This window comes from Oryctolagus cuniculus, chromosome 9, assembly GCF_964237555.1.
Source record: "Oryctolagus cuniculus chromosome 9, mOryCun1.1, whole genome shotgun sequence".
NCBI lineage: Eukaryota > Metazoa > Chordata > Mammalia > Lagomorpha > Leporidae > Oryctolagus > Oryctolagus cuniculus.
The window spans coordinates 19,473,503-19,493,831 of record NC_091440.1 but is presented as its reverse complement, the minus strand read 5'-3'; the positions used below and the strand labels follow the sequence as shown (position 1 = coordinate 19,493,831).

Sequence of the window (20,329 nt, the reverse complement as noted above, 5' to 3'; positions counted from 1 at the left end):
ATTTTAAATTGTTAAACATCCTTTCAGTCTAGAAAAAAAACCATTACACACTTTTCTAGTTGCTATTTCACATATTTAATGCTAACTAAAAAAAATGACATCATTCTATAGTTTTACAGATTTTCTTTTCTCAAATACACTCATTCTCTATATCAACAAGCCTTCTTTTCTCTTCCTCCCAGGAGAAAATGTTGAATCAAAACTGATATGAAGAGTTCCACACACAACAGCAATATAAGAGGATTGATTGCATCGTGAATTATTCTCAAGCATCTAGATAAAAATTCAAAGCTCTCGTTGGTTCAATGTCCATTACCCAAGGAATTGATAGGTAATTAAATATCTAAAAGCATTTTCAAGTATTTAACACTAGTAGCAACCCTAAAGCCAATCATCAGTATCTGAGCTATGATTTTCTGAGTACAGAAGAATGAAACATTGCTACTAGATAAAAATTTCTAACTAAACATCACAATTTCTTAAGGGACTTTAGTTTTCTCCTGGCCAAAACATCGTCTTCTTGGAGTTTACTTACTAATTATCCAGAATGTAAATAAGGATTACTATTTCATTATTCAAAACAAATATACTCAGTAATCTTTATGTTCCAGGTAACCTGGTAGATACCAGATATGTGCTAAAAATAAGGTATATTTTCTCTCAGTGAACTATGTTATCTGGTGAGATTTTACACATGAAAATAAATAATTACAATACATTTCAATGAGTGTTATTTTAATGATAAATACTGAATATTTGAGTCATAAAGCATGGCTATAAATCCCTGTGTAATAGACACTCTTCACAGAAACTTGACATTTAAACACCTCATCTGTGCCTACTAGGAATTATGAAAAAGGAATTACAATAAAAAAGAACATAAAAATCTGTATGGGGAGCTTCATAAGCATAGGGCATTGTACAGTGATTGAAAGTAAAAATCCTGGCTTCTGTGCAAGAGATGAACTTTAAGAGGAAAATACAGTGTGGGTCCTAGGGGACCCACATACCTGGTTCAGGCTTAACACCTGCAGCAACATGATTCCATCAAGGGAGAAGCATTACTCATTTTGTTTTGAATTAAGTGTTCTACTGAAATATAGGACTTGAGAGAACATATTACCCAAGAGAAATAAATTGGTTTTCATGAAGGTGAGGGAGATACCTCCAGCCCTTTCCAACTTGCCTTGTATCACCAAAAAGTTTGAGGTTCAGCTGGGCACCTGAGAATGGGCAAGAAAGACACTGTTCTCTGTGCCTCCAGCTGGGTTACAGGATGGGTGCAGATGAAGACATACCTCCCACTTCACCAACTTCACACTTGCTCCTCCAACAGTTCCTGTTGAGAGTGTGTGGAACAACAGTGTGTAGACAGTGTGTGAGCACCAACAAAATACAGAGAAAGAAACCATTTGAGAGGTCTATGAATTAGTACCAACGTTCATGTAGATCAGATAAGACGCTGATGGTACTTTGAAAACAAGGTGATTAAAAACACATTTTTGAAAATCTCATTTGTGGTAGATAGCACTCTCAGACTTGGCAGTAGTATGATCTTAACAAATATGGTTTTAATAATGAATTAAGGTTTAATTTATGGATTTTTCTTACAAGATTGTTTAGAAATCAGTGACTGTTTGGAAAAAAATCCTTTTGCACTGAGATTAGTGTGTGGGGAGTAGCATAACGTTAATGAACTGGGTGTTTAGAATATATTTTTTTCACTCAGTCCATCAGTAAGGAAGTTTGAGACCTTAAAAAAATAAAACTATCACCATCTGTACAGCAAGAGTTAGTTCTCATAAAAATATTTTGTTAAAATAGCCAGTTCAATTAAAAAAAATCCTATCATTCATAAAGAGGATCTGTGAGACCCTTAGTGAAAATTTGTATGACTAAAATATAGGACTGAAGAGTTTAAATGTTTTGTCTAATGTGATTTGTATAGCATCAGCAAAGCCACAGACAATACAAGGTCTTCTGATTGTAAATCCACCTTTTCTTAGCTAGACAATAGGAACTCTGATTCCATGGCTGTTTATTTGTATAAATTAGAACCACTTTATTCTCTCATATGTAGACATGAGCCATCAATCCAGATTGGATAGGAATGTACCAGTTAGCCTGGACATTGTTGTTATTAGGTAGCATACAAATCTTTCAAAGTATCTCTCTGGTCCACAACTATGCCTTTTTCATGGGAATTTATCTCCCATTTTATAGATCTGAACCTCTGGAAGCCATGTTTGTATTATAATACCCAACATTCCAGTTTAGAAGGGACAGTCCAAGATTCTGGAATTGTAAATGAGAGGGTCTGATTCACTCAGAGCTACCTCTTTGAATTGAAGTAATGTAAATTCTGAAACTGCAGTCCTGCCAGCAGCCAAGAACTGCAGGTGAAATGTCAGCAGAAGATAAGAATAAAGCTGACATATGGAGGAGCAGAGCAAAGACCAGGTAACCCCAGGGTCAGATAGTGCCTCGGATCCTCATTATTTTCCAGTTTCTGATGGCTGTCCAGTCCCAAGACTCATCTGTATTTTCTACTCTTGCATTTGGCAACATATTTCTGAATTCTCACAATAATATTCTTTGAATTCTCAAAGCAGGAAATGGCTTCTCACGCTACAGACTTGAAAGTATGAAGTCATGAGGATTCCCCTGGTATTGGGCAGGCAGCTGACAGTCTTCAAAAGTGATCTGGAAGGATATGAAAAAAAAAGCTTGGTAGGTCTCCCATATCTTGAGCATACAAAGTCAAAATGATACAAACTCTGGTCCATATGTTTTCCATGGAAAGTGAAAAAAAATCAGGACATCCCACATAGAGACAGCTTGTCTCTAGGTCGAGAAATTTATAACAAAATTTTCTGTTTCACGCCTGTATTGCCAGAATAGTCTAACTGATATGATGAAAAACATCCAAGTTTCAGAAAGTTTAGCATATGAAAAGTTTATCTCTTATGCAAATGTTCTTTTTAGACAACTGCCTGTGACAGATATCCTACAAGTGTCAGAGGACAATAGCTCAGTGCATCAGTAGCTCATTACGCCCTAGTGCTTTATTTCCTTTGTTCTATCTTCTATATGCAGGCAGTAGACAATTCAGAAATTTGGAAGCTTGTAAGTTAAAACTGTCTTCTTCAGACCTCAAATAAGAGATTTAAACATGCAAAAGATTTTGTGCTGCAAAGACCTTTAATTTTCTGCCCCATAAAAATGATCACATTCAGGGTGCAGGCATTCCATCTATTATTTCAGACAGCATTAGAGAGATCAGCCACAAATGAAGAAGGAGGCATGAAGGTGACAATGAAATGATGTGAACCAAGCATGAGAATCTGCATAGAAAAAAACTCTGATTGGTGCTTTCACATGGAGCAAATTACAAGCCTAATAAGTTTATAAGAGTACTGTTACCAAAAGCAAACAAAATTAGAGCCTTAATACAGCTTTGACTGTAACAATCTTAATATGAATTTTGAGCTCTTGAATTTGCAAGAGAAACAGATGGGCTATGACAACTATATAGGAGCTAAGGAAAGCATGGTCCTTGATAGTGATTTCAGAGACAGTCATGAAAGGAAGCATCTTTCAGAAAGTGCATGAGTTTGCAAAGAGCATTATTAAAGTGTATCTCTAAAAGAGAAGAATTGGCTTCTAGTTTTCTAAGATTTATTTAATTATTCGAGAAGCAGATAGAGGGATGAAGAAAGAGAGAGAGAGAGAAATACTCCATTCACTGGTTAACTCTCCAAATGGCCCAAGTGACCAGGGTTGAGCCAGGCTGAAGCCAGGAGCCTAGAATTCTATCTGAATTTCCCGCATGAGTGGCAGGGGCCCAGACACTTGGGTCATCTTCCACTGCTTTCCATGCACCTTGGAAAGTAGCTAAATCAGAAATGGAGAAGCCAGGGCTTAAATCAGCACAGTTGCTTATCCAACAGTGCCACAATGCTGGCCCTAGAATCAGGTTGTAATCAAGGAACTTTTCTAATTCTTTGAGTAAGATTACGCAGCTTTTATGAGTGCATTATTGCCATGTCTGTGCCATTTGATCTATTTCTATACAGGGAATTGGTGGCTATTTTCTGTTGATGTTCACAATTATGAGGGGGAAATGTGGAGCAGATATCTTCTCACTTTAATTCTAAGATAACTGGATAAAAATGCCACATTTTCATCAGATGGAGACTAGCCAAGACTTAAACTAGACTTTGAGCATATGTGGTAACTAAGTCTTTCTGATATGTGTATATATGTTGTGCAAAATAGAAAAACAGTATTGCGAAATAGAGAACTGTTGCAGTTACAAAGCCTGGCTTGGTGTTTACCAAAGTCATGTCATTTTCCCCAGAGGGCACAGCTAGATTTTTCTTCCATTGCATTTAGATACAACACTGTGACAACTTCTGGCCCATGGAGTGGCATTTTCCATTTCTAGACTTTGGCTATGCAAAATTCTCACAATCAATTAGCTTGTTCTTCCCTGTTGACTAGTTGTAAAATTCCAGGAAGAACTTGTAAAACATTTTATTAAGATAGCACAGAAGCAGAACTTTTTAAGAGGTTTTATTTATTTATTTGAGAGTCAGAGTTACAGACAGCAAGAAGGAGAGACAGAAACAGGTCTTCCATCCTCTGGTTCACTCCCCAAATGGCTGCTATGATCAGAGCTGAGCCCACCTGAAGCCAGGAGCCAGGAGCCTCTTCCAGGTTTCCCATGTGGGTGCAGGGGCCCAAGTACTTGGGTCATCTTCCACTGCTTTTCCAGGCCAAAAGCAGAGAGCTGGATTGGCAAAGGAGCAACTGGGGCACCCAAATGAGATGCCTGCATTTCAGGCAGAGACTTAGCCCACTACACCACAGTGCACCCCAGAAGCAGTGACTAAGACGATGCTTGGGACACTGACCTCTCACATCAGAGTTTCTGATTAACAGTCCCCACTCTGCTCCTGATTCCTGCTTCTTGCCAATAATGTGGCCCCTAGAAGACAACAGTGATGTCATTTAGGCCCCTCCACCCATCTGAGAGATCTGGATTGAACTCTGGGCTACTGACTTCAGTTATCCCAGCCCTGGCTGTTGTGGGCACTTGGGGAGAGAATCAGTGCACGCAAAATCTCTGACCATCTATCTGTTTGTCTGTCTCTCTCTTAACCTGTGTCTCTTTACCTTTCGAACAAATGAGTCTAAATAAATAGAGAAATTAAATGAGGATGACACAAAGTTATCCCAATTTCCTGATTGACTGCCCACTCCAATTGTGGTAAACTTGATTTCATATGAATTAAAAAACTTTTATTGTGATAAACTAAGAATTGAGGTTTCATCTCTCAACAAGTAGAACTATCTCTGTTGATGAAATATCTTGCTCACTACTAAAAATGTTCGATGATTTCTTTGAGAGATGTATGTTCCTAGCAATTAGAACAAAAACAACTTAAAGGATCCTAGTGTGGGGCCATTCAGTATTCAGGCATCTCCAAGGACTACAGGATACTTTGTTTCTAGCCCAGTCCCATATGAAACAAAAATAACCTCGATAAATCAAAACATACATAAATTAAAAATAAAACAAAAGACTTTGATCTTTAAAGCTGCAATGTAAATAGAGCTCCTGCTGTCTTTGAGTCTTTATTCTTAGTGAGGCCCTGAAGTTAAGGGCATTCAGGAGGAAATGATAGTGTTAGATTTTCGGAGAAGGATCTGAAGTCTTACACTACCTGTGGCCCAAATTTGTATTTTAATTAAAATATGCAAGGATGTTCCCAGATACTTGCAAGAATGTTTTCAAGAATTCTTCAGGTGTCTCCTGGTAAATAAAGACTCCAAAATTATCTGAAGCTGTTGTAAGAGAAGTGTAGTAACAGAAAAAAAAAATGCCAGTTTTATGAAAGAGGAGCTTTGAGGCACTCAGGTGGAACTCCACTGTGCCCTGTAGTACTGGTTACAGAGGTACAAGAGTAGATCTGCTAAGTTCATGTATGTGTGTCATCCCAAAAGGACAATCTTATCTCAAAATTTGATATGTGGTTCCCTCAAAAACACATACAAAAAGATATTTCAGAGGGCAAAAATATTGGTCAGATATGCAAACCCATTTATCACACATCATTGTATAAGCAGCAGGGCCTTCCATCTGCTTCTCTTTCCCAATGCTGTTTCTCCTTTGTACATGTGAGTGTGATAGATATTGGAGACAGCTAAGATATACCCACAGGCAGCTAGTCTGGTAAGCAAAGGCACCAGGACACTCAGGTCCGATGTACAGAGAGAGACTTAAGTGTCATGTGCAGGATAACTTGGAACAGAACACGCACCCTCCCCCCCCACACACACATACTCAAAAATGAGATAGAGAAACTGAAAACAGGATGCAGTTACAACTGCTGCAGATATTCACTCCCCAGCAAAAAGAAAGTCATCAGTGACTGAGCAACGAACAAAACCCTGTACAAACTTCCTCATAGCCTAAAAACCGTAAAGCCCTAGACAACTTTTCATTCATAGTTTCCCTGTTCAAGGACCCCCTCCTGCTTTGCCTCTCTGCTTCCCTTTCTTTGTCTGTGCTTCTCATTCTTCATGGCCACAAGACACAAAGCCGAACTGTTAGAACTCCAGAAACCTGGAACTTTTCTTGGGGGCCTGTCCAGGATTGGCAGAAGGGTGTGTAAAGACAGACCACTTACGCTTTTTTTTTTTTTTCCTTTGGAGATACTACTCTCAATAGTTCTCTATCAATTCAAAACACAGGGCCTCTGTTGGCCAGTTAAAAGGGATTAGAGGGGGATGCCAGTCTTATAGGGATTAGATTTGCTCCTGCAGACCTCATTAACCCCTCCTCTGCCTTCTGGCACTAGGAATGTTTATCTTGTTCTACCTCGGTTTCCTGTCACAGATCTATGAGACATGTGAGACTAGGATAAAGCCTTGGAGCAACTAAAGGTTTCAGGCTAGAGCAACACTTTGGCATTACCTGAAGGCTCCTAGACTGGGACACAGACTCAAACTGCCCGTCACATTGTTGGGCTGAAATTTGCATTCCATTCTCTGTTCATTCCTACTCTACCACCTTCTTGCAATTATCCTCTCATATCCATAACATATTCACCTCATGTCTTCTGGCTACTCCATTCGCCCTGCAACTTCTCCATTCTTCCTCCATCAATTTCTCTTGACCTAGGAATCAGGCTCTTCTGGGGCAACTTACTAACTCCTAAAAACAAACAAACAACAACAAAAAAGACTTTAGGTACCTACTCTAATATGACTGGTTCCTTCTACTTGTGGTCTTAGACATCGGTCGCCTGACTCCCCAGAGATATGGTGAAGTGTACTTACTAACAATCTCTGTTACTAGCCTGGTGACATTGGTCCTGGGACTTCTTGTGTTTGGACCCACTTTTGGCAGGTTCTCTTTATAGCCCAGATTTTAGAGGTGCCCCACTGGGGTAAGTTTTATTTCCTGCTACTGAACCTCTCTTCCTGCTCTTGTCCTTGTCATATCTCCCTGGCACTAAGAAAGCTCACTTTCCTTGCAAACCATTTGTTTCAGAGTCCTTTTTGAGAGGCTTTCAGGAGGCCCAGTTTCAGATCCTAGCCTTCCAGTCATAGCAAGCCACAACGTGATGTAAGAATGTTGATACCTCAGGGACACAGGAAAGGGATGGAGGTGCACATAAGATAATTTGTTACTGTCCTCTGACCCTTCTTTGCTATGGGCTCCAAGAGTTATTCTCTAGAAGCTGAGGAACTTGAGAAATGCCGCAAGTGGACAGAACTTAGGGATGCCTTTGTTTCTTGTTCTCTCATTCCACATGGGCAATAGGCCATCTTCCCATCTTCGGCATGCACTCCTTTGAAGTGGAAGTGCATTGTCAGGAATTGGGATTCTTTGACCCTCAAATCTTGAAGAAAACATTGGGGCCAATGTTGTGGTATAACAAGTTAATCTGCACCCTGTGATTCTGGCATCCCATAATAGCACTGGTTCAAGTCATGGCTGCTCCACTTCTGATTCAGTTCTCAGGCAATGATCCTGAGAAAGTAGCACATGATATCCCATGTACTTGGGCCCCTGCTACCCACATGGGATATATGGATGGCATTCCTGGTACCTGGCTTCATCCTGGCCCAGCACTGGCTATTGTAGCAACTTTGGGAGCGAATCACAGATGGAAGATATCTCTCTGTCTCTGTGTCTCTCACTCTCCCTCTTTGTAACTCTGCCTTTCAAATAAATAAATAATAAATCTTTAAAAAATGAAAAAAAAATGCCTGATCTTTTATTGCACCAAGGTATGTCCAGTGTATAAGGTAGAGGATGGAGACACTTGGCCCCCAGAGGAAAGTATTAATTATATCATCATCCTCCAATGAAATCTCTTTTGTCTTAAAACAGGTAAATGGTTTGAGATCCCTTATGTCCAGGCATTCTTTGCCTTGCAGAATAAGCCAGATCATTGCCAACGCTGTAAAGTAGAACCAGCACTTTTAAAAGTAGTTACCCACAAGACTCCAACTGCGCCCCCTACTGTTCCCTCTGAACCCTGCTGACAGTCTACACCATTCCCTCTGCCTATCACTCCTGTTTCACATTTCCTGTAGGACAGCAGGTTATCAGTCAGGAGGAGGCTTATCCTAAATGAAACTAGATGATCCTATTGATGATTGGAAGAGAAAGTATCCCATTGCTTGTGTCTTAGAGGGACTGAGGAGGAAGAACCAAGACCTTCAGTTATTCCAAGTTATTTGTGATAGATAAGAGCCCTCAGGAAAATCTCTCAAGCTTCTTACAGAGACTACAGGCATTAGTCAAATATACTTTGCTATCTCCCAACTCAGGGTAAGACAGGCAATCCAAAAGGTAAATTTATTATTCAGTCAGTCTCAGATATCAGAAGAAAGCTGCAAATGAGCTATTGGACCTAAAAATGTGTTAGAAAATCTCCTGAAGTTCACCACTGCAATTTTTTGCAATCAGCACCAGGAGGAGACCCAACAATGAGAGAGAAGGGATACGAAAAAGTTGCACCTCTGGTAGCATCCAAATGGTCACACTGACCTAGAGGTTCTCAGGGGTATCCAAAGTGCTATGGCTGCGTCGAACAGGACCTTTGAAGAAGGAATGTCCACAAGCCTGTCACCAGAAAAAAAAAACCCTCAAAGCCCTTTTCTATTTGTAATGGGAACATTGGAAGATTGGTTGACCCAAAAAAACTAAGGCTAATGCTGGAGTCAGTTGCACTTTCTCAGATGACCCAACAGGACTGAGGAGGCCTGGAGTTTCTCCACAGGCTCCTAACATCAGCATTCATGAGCTCTGGGTGGTCCTAATGGTTAAAGAAGGAAAGTTGACTTTCTCCTTGATAATAGAGCCACCTGTTCTGTCTTTCTTTCAAATTCAGGCTTCCCCATTTCCCTTAGTATGGCTGTAAGAGGTGGCTCAAGAAAGCCACTAGTTGGATATTTCACCCAGCCTCTAAGATGCTGGGATAACTTGGTTTTAACAGATGACTTCCCAATCATATCACAGAGCTCAACATTTCTTCCAACAAGAGGACTCTTATTCTGAATAGGAACAACCATCCTCATGGCCCCTGGGAAATCTGTATGCTTTCCCCTAATAGATGCAGATATTAATTCAGAGGTTTAGGCAAGTCAAGCAAAAATGGGCAAGGCAAACATTATCCAACTGGTATGAATTCATCTTTTTTTTTTAAAAAAAAAGATTTTATTTATTTATTTGAGAAGTAGTTACAGACAGTGAGAGGGAGAGACAGAGAGAAAGGTCTTCCTTCCATCCATTGGTTCACTCCCTAAATGGCTGCAACAGCCAGAGCTGTGCTGATCCGAAGCCCGGAGCCAGGTGCTTCTTCTTGGTCTCCCATGTGGGTGCAGGGGCCCAAGGACTCGGGCCATCTATTACTGCTTTCCCAGGCCACAGCAGAGAGCTAGATTGGAAGGGGAGCAGCTGGGACTAGAACCTGTGCCCATATGGGATGTTGGTGCCGCAGGTGGAGGATTAACCTACTGTGCCATGGCGCCGGCCCCATGAATTCATCTTAAAGATGCCCCCTCTTTCCCTCATCAGAGACAACACCCCTTAAATTCAAACACCAGATAAGGAGTAAAAGCAGTAACAGACAGCTTAAAATCACCAAGAACTTTATAGCTATGTAATAATCCCTACAACACCTTAATCCTGGAAGTCCAAAAACAAAACTGGGAGTATAGATTAGTACAAGATCTTTACCTCATAATAAGGCTGTGATCCCAATTCTCCTGGTGGTTCCTTACTCTCCAAAATTTCAGAAAGAAATAAATGGTTAGCAGTATTGTATCTAACATATTTTTTCTGTATACCCTTACACCTTTTAGTCCCCATATTTGCTTGCCTTTGAAGACCCCTCAATTCAACTCACTCAGTTAACTTGTACTGTGTTGCCACAGGGTTCTGGGACCATCCCCACTTGTTTGTGTATGCCTGATCCAAAGACCTGTCAGAGTTTTCCCAACCAGGCCACCATAATACAGAACATGTTGACATCATCCTCTGTGCTTGAACTGAAGAGAATTCCCAAGAGATTGGTACAGTCTTGGTCAATTTCCTGGTGGAGAGAGGCTAAAAGAGCTCAAAGTCCAAAACCCAACCCTGCCAGTCTTCTGTAAAATCAACTTCAGACCTAATGCCAGAGGATGACTTTGACACTTCCAAGGATGGCAAATAATCCTGCTATGCCACTGAAGGACTCAAATGCTTCTTTTTAAAAGAAAAGTGGTTTTGATTTTCACAATCCTCCCCCCAGCCTTATATACCTGAGTCACAATGTGGAGCTTCAGTCGTTATGGGAATAGCTCTCCTACTTGGGTAATTGGTCTTTTTATCTTATTGTTCACTTGCTTACTTCTGCTAACAGCATCATGCCCTAGCTACACTTTAATCAGCCTTGGTCTCCAATCACCTTCAAATGGCTCTTATGTTCCATGCTGGCTGTCAGTATTTGCTCCCTCTCTCAGGAGATCCCATCTGAAGGTCTAGCTTCCTGGTTAACATCTTTTGGATGGTAGCCTTGGGACAAAACCTTTCCAAGTGCTGGTTCTGTTTTCCCCCAGTAACATATTCCTCTCAGGATCAAAAGCAAAAACTACTCCAAAGTAACCATGAGTTAAAATGCCAAGGAATTTTTTTTTTCGTAATTCAGAGGTGTTAGAGGACTGTTTCAAGATATGAATTAAAGAACCACTAGTTAGAAAAAAAGTTCTGGGGAGATTTATAATTATGACAATGCATTTTTGATGAGAAAAGTTAAGAAAAATTAAGAAAAGTGTATTTTCTGTAAAGTTTGTGGATGTTAAATGCTATGGAACATGAGGATGGATGAAAGTATAAGGAAGTGATTTTAAAGTTACCTCTAGTATCTGAAAGACCCAGATAACAGGATTGCCTGATTATATGTGATGTTTTTAACTTCTCTATATTTTGCACCACAGTCAATTGGGTGTGATTCCAGCATGGATCCATCCCTCACATCTTTGTGTATGTCTTTACAGCCACAGCTATCTTTAAAAAAGCAATCCATTTACAAACAATACTTCATTCTGACCAATGAGAGAAAAATTCCTTCTACTGAGGGTGCTTAGTCAGGAAACTTTTGTGTGTATTTCTCTTTGCCAACCTGCCTCACTATCCCTTGACAGCATGAAATGGCAAGAACAGGAGCCGGCGCTATGACTCACAGGATCAATGACTTGGCCTGAAGCACCGGCATCCCATATAGGCTCCGGTTCTAGTCCCAGCTGCTCCTCTTCTGATCCAGCTCTCTGCTATGGCCTGGGAAAGCAGTAGAAGATGGCCCAAGTCCTTAGGCCCCTGCACCCACGTGGGAGACCTGGAAGAAGCTCCTGGCTCCTGGCCTTGGATCAGCGCAGCTCCGGCCGTTGCAGCCATCTAGGGAGTGAACCAGTGGATCGAAGACCTCTCTTTCTCTCTCTCTCTCTCTCTCTCTCTCTCTCTCTCTCTCTCTCTGTAACTCTGCCTGTCAATTAAATGAAATAAATCTTTAAAAAAAAGAAATTCGGTATCTTGGTTGGTATTGCATTGAATCTATAAATTGCTTTTGGGAGAATGGACATTTTGATGATATTGATTCTTCCAATCCATGAGCATGGAAGATTTTTCCATTTCTTGGTATCCTCTTCTATTTCTTTCTTTAAGGTTTTGTAATTTTCATCGTAGAGATCCTTAATGTCCTTGGTTAAGTTTATTCCAAGGTATTTGATTGTTTTTGTAGCTTTTGTGAATGGGATTGATCTTAGAAGTTCTTCCTCAGCCATGGCATTGCCTGTGTATACAAAGGCTGTGGATTTTTGTGCATTGATTTTATACCCTGCTATTTTGCCAAACTCTTAAATGAGTTCCAATAGTCTCTTAGTAGAGTTCTTTGGGTCCCCTAAGTAAAGAATCATATCATCTGCAAAGAGGGATAGTTTGAGTTCTTCCTTCCCAATTTGTATCCCTTTAATTTCTTTTTCTTGCCTAATAGCTCTGGCTAGAACTTCCAGAACTATATTGAATAACAGTGGTGAGAGTGGGCATCCCTGTCTGGTACCAGATCTCAGTGGAAATGCTTCCAACTTTTCCCCATTCAATAGGATGTTGGCCGTGGGTTTTTCATAGATTGCTTTGATTGTATTGAGGAATGTTGTTTCCATACCCAGTTTGCTTAGAGTTTTCATCATGAACGGGTGTTGTATTTTATCAAACTCTTTATCTGCATCTATTGAGATAATCATATGGTTTTGCTTCTGCTGTCTGTTAATGTGGTGTATCACATTGATTGTTTTGCGAATGTTGAACCATCCCTGCATACCAGGGATAAATCCCACTTGGTCTGGGTGGATGATCTTTCTGATGTGTTGTTGCATTCTATTGGCGAGAAATTTATTGAGGATTTTTGCGTCTATGTTCATCAGGGATATTGGTCTGTAATTCTCTTTCAGTGCTGCATCTTTTTCCGGCTTAGGAATTAAGGTGATGCTGGCTTCATACAAAGAATTTGGGAGGACTCCCTCTTTTTTGATTGTTCTGAATAGTTTGAGAAGAATTGGAGTTAGTTCCTCTTTAAATGTCTGGTAGAATTCAGCAGTGAATCCATCTGGTCCTGGGCTTTTCTTTGTTGGGAGGGCCTTTATGAAAGATCTCCGTGAGTGAGATCCCAGTGGAAAGAATGGGTCATCAAAGAAGGAGGTACCTTTCTCTGAAGGGAGGAGAGAACTTCCACTTTGACCATGTCCTTTTCTAAATATGATCAGAGTTGGTGAACTCAGGGGGCTTCCATAGCCTTGGCAGCTCATGACAAGAGCCTAGGGTGATTACTGATGCCATAAACAAGTGTGTCAATTTGTTAAGTGAACAACAGGAGTCACTGTGCACTTACTCCTCATGTAGGATCTTTGTCCTTAGTGTCCTGTACATTGAGATTTAATGCTATAACTAGTACTCAAACAGTATTTTTCACTTTATGTTTCTGTGTGGGAGCAAACTGTTGAAATCTTTACTTAATGTAGGCTAAACTGATCTTCTGTATATAAAGAGAATAGAAAATGAATCTTGATGTGAATGGAAGGGGAGAGGGAGTGGGAAACGGGAGGGTTGTGGGTGGGAGGGATGTTATGGGGGGGAAGCCATTGTAATCCATAAGCTGTACTTTGGAAATTTATATTCATTAAATAAAAGTTAAAAATGATAATAAAAAAACATGTGAATAGAAAAAAAAATAAAAAGAAATTGCAAGAACAGTAACTGGTCCTGCTCCCTAATAGCAGTTAGAATTATCTCTTCAGAGGGACACTGGTGCAGACAGGATACAGCTAAGATATACATCCTAGCAGATAGACAAGGACACCAAGGACTCAAGACTCAAGCCTGATGTGCAGAGGGAGACATAAGCCTGACCTGCAGGGGAATATTCTCATAAAATATGCCCCAGGGGCTGGAGTTGTGGTGTAGCTTGTAAAGCTGCTACCTGCAGTGCCAGCATTCCTTTTTTTTAACTTTTACTTAATAAATATAAATTTCCAAAGTACTTTTGAATTATAGCGGCTTTACCCCCCCATAACCGCCCTCCCACCCGCAACCCTCCCATCTCCCACTCCCTCTCCCATCCCACGCTTCATCATGATTCATTTTCAATTATCTTTATATATAGAAGATCAACTTAGTATACAAATGGGCATGGGTTCAAGTCCTGGCTGCTCCACTTCCAATCCAGCTCCCTGGTAATGCACCTGGAAAAGCAGCAGAAAATGGCCCAACCCTTGGGCCTCTGTACTCATGAGGGAGGCCTGGAAGAATCTCCTGGCCAGAGGAAACTCCTGATTCCTGGTTTCAGCCTGGCCCAACAGCCACTGTTGCTGCCATTTTAGGAATCTACCAATAGTTGGAAAATTTCTGTCTCTCTCTCTCTCTCTCTCTCTCTCTCTCTGTCTCTCTCTGTCTCTCTCTCTCTCTCTCTGTGTAACTCTGACTTTCAAATCAATAAACATATCTTTTTAAGAATCTCCCCACTACTAAAAAAACAAGACATTAATCTGGACAGAACTATAGACCCCTCAAGTAATGTGCATGATATCTTGGACATGTTGGGTTTTATCTATTTTGCTAAAAGGTTTAAAAAAAAATACCAGTTTTCTCTTCTATTCTTCACAGTCCTCCACTATAGAATAAAGATTTCAGTAGCTGTTGAGTGTTTCCTCAAGACACTGCGACTCCTTGGGTCTGTGGGTTGCCATTCATTTAAAAAAGGTTTTTTCATTTACTAGGCTTTTCATTCACTTCCCAAGGTCTTCCCTTGTGGGGAAGGTTAAAGTTCACCTTGTTTCCTTGGCCATAATTGTTGGTAGCTATATTGAGAAGAGCAGGCAGTACTGTACACTCTGAGTTGGACATCATGCTAATTGCTTTCTAACTCTCATAGCTCAGGGTTCCCACTAGTTTCCCTTTGTACTGGACTGAATGAAAACATTGTATTCTGAGTCTTATTTTAAAGTGATAACTTCTGGGGAAAACGAGACCAAGGATTGTCTTCTCCTAAGCAACAAGGCTTTTATTTCTCTCTAATATTTATTCATTTGACTCTTTTCTCTTTTAATTATATAAAAGAATAAATCTCATGTATTTCATATATAGAATTTTAAGCACATAATGATACTTCCTACCCTACCCTCCCTCCCTTATCCTTCCTTTTCTATTTTTTTCTTTTAATTTTTTTGGGGATGATATGCTTTCCATTTATTTTAGAATCATGGGATATTTACTCTTTTGAAAATGGCCCCTTACTCTTTCACAATTTGACAGTCAGTTACAATATAACCACATTTAATGCAAGTTTAAATCAAGTTATGCTATCCCAAAAGCAAAGCATTTTAACATCCAAAATATTTAACTTCTTGTATATTAAACATGAATCAAAGCTAATTTTATTTTCTTTACATACTCACTTTGAGTCTTTTAATTTTGTACAGTTGGATGCAAATCTATTCTCCAATTACAGAAGCACTGGCCTTTACTGAGTAACTCCAGCCCTACAGCATGTAGACACCCTCTCTACATAAGGTATTTTATTGAACATAAAAGGTAAGGAAATTAGAATGAAATGGTTTCTTTAGATTGTCTGGGAATCTGCTCTTCTATCTTTAGCTTGAAAGGGCCAACTTCATTGAGGCAGCTCAGCTCCACATTTCTAGCCCTCCTTCCTGAACCAGTAGGTCAGCCCAGGTACACTTTGCTTCTTGGGGTAAAAGAAATACAAAGGAACCCCCATGAAGTCACTTGAAGTTGGATGCTGCACATCGCCACTTCTGCCTTGTTATAGTAGACAAAGTGAGTCATCCAGCAATAACAAAATGCCAAATGTCAGGAAATATACTGAACTTTTATCTCAGTAACAGAATTAAGTGTCATAGGGCATAGAAAGGAAAGTTTAAAAATCAGAAACTGTAATGCAATTTGCCACCAACCCACAAATCTCCTACCACCACACAAAATAACAAATTGGAATAAATATTTTTATGTCCTTTATATCTCTAACATTATGGTTTTCTAAAACTTGAATTTATGCTGAATAATTGTAAATTATGCTTATTACTGTACTCATCAGAGATATCTGTACAAATAGAATTTATAACACACTAGAGATACTTCAAGATATATGAAATATACATTGCTGCTTCTGGAGAGAATCACAATTATAGTCTATTAGAAAAGCTATTAACTACAGTTTTCCTTAATGGGGAGAAATGATTTTAACTCCTGGAATGTAATTCATACATTTACAGAAGTTACTGGCCTATATAAATGACTGAGATCACATTAGCACTTTTGCTCTATCACATTTGACTGGTTCTGAAATCCACCTGTATAAAGTTCTGTGGCCCCATCCTCCACACATGCACATCTATTGAATCATGTTTAGGAGTCCCGAGGTTGTACTGAGTATGCCTATAAATAAGTTCACTTATATTCACCAGCTCCAAATTCTTCACTGATATCCTTCTCCCTGTAAATACACTAAAGGGCAGCAACTTTATTGACATAAAGTAAAATGTGTCTATTTGAAGCACACATTTCAGTGAGTTTTAATAATGCTGTACCCCTGTGTAACCATTGCTATAATTTAATAATAGAGCATGTTCATCACCTCCTAAAGGTCCTGTGACCCTGCCCATCAAACCTTCCTCTTCTACTCCTAGACCTAAGCAAACACTAACCAGTTTTCTGTCACTTTAAGCTAAATTTGCATTTTTAGAGGTTTATATCATTGGGATTTTAAATCAAACTCTGTGATTGACTTCTGTATCACCTCATTTTATATTGTTGCATGGATTAGTATGTTAGTCCTTTACTTTGCTGAGTAGTATTCCAGTATTCCAACTTCTAAAGAATATTTGACATTTAATCAATCAAGTTTAACATAAATAAAGCTAATAGAACATTTTTGTACAAGTTTTACCATAGCTACTTGAAATACTTTTTCCTTTATTCCTTATAATGTGATGTGCAATGGAACTACTTGCAATTTTAACATGATTTTTTTAAAGAAATGTTTTATTTTATTTAAAATGGAGTCACCACAGAGAGAGAGTAGGAGAGAGACACACACACATACACACACATACAACACACAAAGAAAGAGAGGGAGAGAGATATCCTCCATCTGCTAGGTCACTCTCTAAATGGATGCAATGGCCTGGGCTGGGTCAAGCTGAAGCCAAGAGCCAGGAGCCTCACCCAGGTCTCCCTTATCAGTGCAGGGGCCCAAGGAGTGGAGTCATCTTTCACTGGTCTCCCAGGCACACCAGCAGGGAGCTGGGTCAGAATTGGAGCAGCTAGGTCTCGAACCAGCGCCCATATGGGATGTTGGCATTGCAGGTGGCAGCTTAATCTGCTATACCGCAACACTGACCCCAAAAGAATATTTTTAATTAATGTTATTGAACAGCATTTCCTTGTCCTGTTAACTAGGTGATCAAATATCTCTGAAAGCAACAACAACCCTGCAAAACTGAAGCTGATCCTAATAAATGCCAATTGGTCATAATGCTGTTAATATTTGATTTAAAATTATTCATATTTGTTTTCTGAGTGATCTTGGTATAGTTCTTGTTGTTGCTGACAACATGTGTGAAAGATTTTCACGTCAAAATCATGTTGCATTAATATGCAAAATGTTCATTCCTGCTCTGTGTTCTGAAAGAGTTGGAGAGGCTGCTTGCATTTTGTTTTCCATAAATGTTCTATTGAAATCAATAGCAAAGGCATTTTGTCCTGAACTGTCTTTGGGGGAGCTTTTCATTATTAAGTCAACTTTATTAATGTATGTATAAAACTATTCACATTTTCTGTTATTGTTATTGATTCCTTTTTATAATTTGCTAGTTAAGCAATTGATGCATTTCATGTCAATTGTACAATTTATTAGTTTATTATTATATCTAAGATTCACTTGTTATACTTTTAGTGTCTTTTGATGCTGTTTTGACATCTTATATTCATGATATTGGTGTCTTACATCTTCACTCTCTTTTCTTGATTAAATTCAATTCTATTTGATTTCATGAGTTTGTCCATTTTTAATTTTTATGATTTTAGTACTTTAAATTTATTGATATATGTAGAACAACATTTAATGATTTTTTATAAATTGACATTGCATCTTACAGCTGTGCTGCATTTGTTTGTTTGTTTAAGCATTTTCCTGGTGAATACTTTCCAAGTTTTTATATATATGAGATCATGTCATCTGCAGAAAATGACAACATCTTTTTTTTCAATGTGGAGGTCATCTATTTCCTTCTCTTACCTCACTGCTCTAGTTATGACATCCAGTGTTCAGTTGAATAAGATGGTGAAAGTGAGCATCCTTATATTGTTTCAGATTTTACCGATAGCTTTCAGGTTTCACCCATCCAAAATGATGCTAGCTTGTTGGTATGTTATATATGGCCTTTGATATACTGTAGTATATTCTTTGTATGTTATGTATGGCCTTTGTAATGCTGAAGTGTGTTCTTTGTATATTTAATTTGATGAGTATTTATCATGAATAGATATAAAATTTTGTCAAATGACTCTTCTATGTCTATTGAACTGATCAAGTTATTTTTGCCCTTCATTTTGTTAATGTGGTATATCACATTTATCTATTTGTGTATGTTAAATTCCTTGTACCACTTGATCATGGTGAATGACGTTCTTAACCTGACATTGGATTCCATTTGCCAGCATTTTGTTGAGAATTTTTGCATTTATGCTAATCAAGAAATTTACCTTCAGCCTTCTTTTTGTTGACTTCACAGGATTAATCTGGAAGCATTTCTATCCTCATAATTTTTTTAAAAAAATGGAACTTTGATTTTTAGCTATTTAAAAGAAATTTTGAGAGAGAGAGAGAGAGAGAGAGAGAGAGAAAGATTCCATCCACTGGTTCACACCCCCAAATATTTGCATTGCCTGGGGCTGGGCCAGACCAAATCCAGAAGCCAGGAGCTTTATCTGAGTTCTCACATAGATGCAGAGACCAATGTACTTTAGCTGTCTTCTGTTGCTTTCCCAAGAGCATTAGCAGGGAGTTGAATCAGAAGTGGAGCAGCCAGAATTTGAACTGGTGCTCATATAGGATGCCATTATTACAAGCCCCTTCTCTTCCAAACTTTTGCAATAATTTAAGGATTGCTGTTAATTCTTTAAGACTTTGGGAGAATACCTCATTGAAACCACCTATATTTTTAAAAAAGAGCTACTTATTTTAATTGAAAAGCAGAGTTGTAGAGAGAGGAATAAATACACAGAGAGAGAGAGAGTGATCTTCCAATTGCTGGTTCACTTCCCAAAATGGTCACAATGGGCAGGGCTGGACCAGGCTGAATCCAGGAGCCAATAGTTTCATCTGTGGCTTCCATGTAGGCACAGGGGTCCAAGCAGTTGAGCCATCTTCAACTGATTTCCCAGGCCATTAGCAGGGCACTGGATCAGACATGCAACAACTGGAAATAGCCCTGTGCCAATACAGGATGCCTGCAGCCCAAGAGGAAGCTTATACTGCTATGTTACAATGCTATCCTCTGAAGCCATCTTTGAAAGAAAAATTTTAATTGCTGTTTCCATCATGCTAATCATCATTGTTATATTTAAGTATTCTATTTCCTCATGATTCAATCTCAGTAAAGTCTATGTGTATAAGATTTTTCCATTTGTTCTAGGTTATCAAATTTGTTGCCTTATATTTTTTCATAGTAATCTCAGCCTACTATATTTCTGTTGCACAACTTGTGATGTTTTCATTTTCATTTCTATATATCTGATATTTTAATCCACTTTCTTTTTTCTTGATTAGTCTCATTATGGTTTTACCAAATACCAGCTCTTGGTTTCATATAGTTTTTGTATATTTTTAGTCTTTAAGTCTTTCTTTGTGCTGTTATTATGTCTTTTCTTCTACCTTCATTGGGTTGATGTGATTTTGCTTTCTAGTTTCCTTTTTGGAGTGATAAGATTTTTATTGAGATCTTTTTGATGCATGGCTTTTTTTCTATAAACTTAGTATTATTTTGTCTCCATCTCATAGATTTTTGTATGTTGTGGTTCTATTTTCAGACATTTCAAGAAATGTGTTCATTTAATTCCTTCTTGATTTCTTCATTGATTCATTGACTGTTTAGTTTCATGTATTTGTTAAATTTCCAAAGTTTTACTGGTTATTGATTTCCAGTTTTATTACAGTGTAGTCAGAAAAAATATGCAATATGATTTCTACTCTGAAAT

General features: G+C 38.9%; 1 long non-coding RNA gene across 2 annotated transcripts in view; it reads left to right on the top strand.

Annotated features, from left to right (window-relative positions):
- The first annotated feature begins 2,311 nt into the window (after positions 1-2,311).
- Positions 2,312-20,329, top strand: part of LOC138843680 (uncharacterized) — a 63,846-nt gene continuing 45,828 nt past the window's right edge. For both annotated transcript variants that reach the window (XR_011378609.1, XR_011378608.1), the window contains exons 1-3: positions 2,312-2,460; positions 2,610-2,730; positions 15,532-15,643. This is a non-coding gene — a long non-coding RNA (uncharacterized lncRNA). The remainder of the gene's footprint in view (positions 2,461-2,609; positions 2,731-15,531; positions 15,644-20,329) is intronic.